This window comes from Hemitrygon akajei, unplaced genomic scaffold, assembly GCF_048418815.1.
Source record: "Hemitrygon akajei unplaced genomic scaffold, sHemAka1.3 Scf000118, whole genome shotgun sequence".
Classification (NCBI taxonomy): domain Eukaryota; kingdom Metazoa; phylum Chordata; class Chondrichthyes; order Myliobatiformes; family Dasyatidae; genus Hemitrygon; species Hemitrygon akajei.
Window position 1 is genome coordinate 151,689 of NW_027332004.1, and position 2,817 is coordinate 154,505.

The window sequence follows — 2,817 nt, forward strand, 5'->3', positions numbered from 1 at the left end:
TCATCGTCCTAGTTCCAGTCCCCCGGCCAAAACACTCCCAACAGCTCCAGTAAATCTGCCCGCAAGAATATTGGTCCTCATCGTCCTAGTTCCAGTCCCCCGGCCAAAACACTCCCAACAGCTCCAGTAAATCTGCCCGCAAGAATATTGGTCCTCATCGTCCTAGTTCCAGTCCCCCGGCCAAAACACTCCCAACAGCTCCAGTAAATCTGCCCGCAAGAATATTGGTCCTCATCGTCCTAGTTCCAGTCCCCCGGCCAAAACACTCCCAACAGCTCCAGTAAATCTGCCCGCAAGAATATTGGTCCTCATCGTCCTAGTTCCAGTCCCCCGGCCAAAACACTCCCAACAGCTCCAGTAAATCTGCCCGCAAGAATATTGGTCCTCATCGTCCTAGTTCCAGTCCCCCGGCCAAAACACTCCCAACAGCTCCAGTAAATCTGCCCGCAAGAATATTGGTCCTCATCGTCCTAGTTCCAGTCCCCCGGCCAAAACACTCCCAACAGCTCCAGTAAATCTGCCCGCAAGAATATTGGTCCTCATCGTCCTAGTTCCAGTCCCCCGGCCAAAACACTCCCAACAGCTCCAGTAAATCTGCCCGCAAGAATATTGGTCCTCATCGTCCTAGTTCCAGTCCCCCGGCCAAAACACTCCCAACAGCTCCAGTAAATCTGCCCGCAAGAATATTGGTCCTCATCGTCCTAGTTCCAGTCCCCCGGCCAAAACACTCCCAACAGCTCCAGTAAATCTGCCCGCAAGAATATTGGTCCTCATCGTCCTAGTTCCAGTCCCCCGGCCAAAACACTCCCAACAGCTCCAGTAAATCTGCCCGCAAGAATATTGGTCCTCATCGTCCTAGTTCCAGTCCCCCGGCCAAAACACTCCCAACAGCTCCAGTAAATCTGCCCGCAAGAATATTGGTCCTCATCGTCCTAGTTCCAGTCCCCCGGCCAAAACACTCCCAACAGCTCCAGTAAATCTGCCCGCAAGAATATTGGTCCTCATCGTCCTAGTTCCAGTCCCCCGGCCAAAACACTCCCAACAGCTCCAGTAAATCTGCCCGCAAGAATATTGGTCCTCATCGTCCTAGTTCCAGTCCCCCGGCCAAAACACTCCCAACAGCTCCAGTAAATCTGCCCGCAAGAATATTGGTCCTCATCGTCCTAGTTCCAGTCCCCCGGCCAAAACACTCCCAACAGCTCCAGTAAATCTGCCCGCAAGAATATTGGTCCTCATCGTCCTAGTTCCAGTCCCCCGGCCAAAACACTCCCAACAGCTCCAGTAAATCTGCCCGCAAGAATATTGGTCCTCATCGTCCTAGTTCCAGTCCCCCGGCCAAAACACTCCCAACAGCTCCAGTAAATCTGCCCGCAAGAATATTGGTCCTCATCGTCCTAGTTCCAGTCCCCCGGCCAAAACACTCCCAACAGCTCCAGTAAATCTGCCCGCAAGAATATTGGTCCTCATCGTCCTAGTTCCAGTCCCCCGGCCAAAACACTCCCAACAGCTCCAGTAAATCTGCCCGCAAGAATATTGGTCCTCATCGTCCTAGTTCCAGTCCCCCGGCCAAAACACTCCCAACAGCTCCAGTAAATCTGCCCGCAAGAATATTGGTCCTCATCGTCCTAGTTCCAGTCCCCCGGCCAAAACACTCCCAACAGCTCCAGTAAATCTGCCCGCAAGAATATTGGTCCTCATCGTCCTAGTTCCAGTCCCCCGGCCAAAACACTCCCAACAGCTCCAGTAAATCTGCCCGCAAGAATATTGGTCCTCATCGTCCTAGTTCCAGTCCCCCGGCCAAAACACTCCCAACAGCTCCAGTAAATCTGCACGCAAGAATATTGGTCCTCATCGTCCTAGTTCCAGTCCCCCGGCCAAACCACTCCCAACAGCTCCAGTAAATCTGCCCAGAAGAATATTGGTCCTCATCGTCCTAGTTCCAGTCCCCCGGCCAAAACACTCCCAACAGCTCCAGTAAATCTGCCCGCAAGAATATTGGTCCTCATCGTCCTAGTTCCAGTCCCCCGGCCAAAACACTCCCAACAGCTCCAGTAAATCTGCCCGCAAGAATATCGGTCCTCATCATCCTAGTTCCAGTCCCCCGGCCAAAACACTCCCAACAGCTCCAGTAAATCTGCCCGCAAGAATATCGGTCCTCATCGTCCTAGTTCCAGTCCCCCGGCCAAAACACTCCCAACAGCTCCAGTAAATCTGCCCGCAAGAATATTGGTCCTCATCGTCCTAGTTCCAGTCCCCCGGCCAAAACACTCCCAACAGCTCCAGTAAATCTGCCCGCAAGAATATTGGTCCTCATCGGATTCACGTGTAACCCATGCCTTTTGTGCAGGTCCTACCTGCCCCGGAAGTGGTCCCAATTATCCAGAAATCTGAATTCCTGCCCCCTGCTCCAAATGCTCTGCCACACATTTCTCTGCCACCTCATTCTATTCCTATTGCCACTGTCGGGTGGCACAGGCAGCAATCCTGAGATCACTACTTTTGAGGTCCTGTTTCTCAGCTTTTTTCCTAACCCCCTGTGTTCGGTTTTCCAGACCTCCTCCCTTTGCTTTTCCTATGTCGTTGTTACCAATGTTTGCCACGACTTCTGACTGCTCAACCTTCCTTCTCAGGATATTGTGGACGCGTCCAGAAACATTTCGGACAATGGCACCTGAGAGGCAACGTACCATCCGTGTCCACAGAATCGCCTACCTGCCCTCCTGACTTTAGAATTCCCTATTACCGCTGCCATCCTCTTCAGCTTCCTGCTCTTCCACGCATCATCGGGGAATTGCCTGGGTTCATGTACCAGCTCCT

General features: G+C 52.8%; 1 protein-coding gene across 1 annotated transcript in view; it reads left to right on the forward strand.

Moving 5' to 3' along the window:
- LOC140723536 (NACHT, LRR and PYD domains-containing protein 3-like) overlaps window positions 1-2,817 on the forward strand; it is a 114,039-nt gene that overhangs the window by 17,781 nt on the left and 93,441 nt on the right. The gene's annotated exons all lie outside the window — the stretch shown is intronic.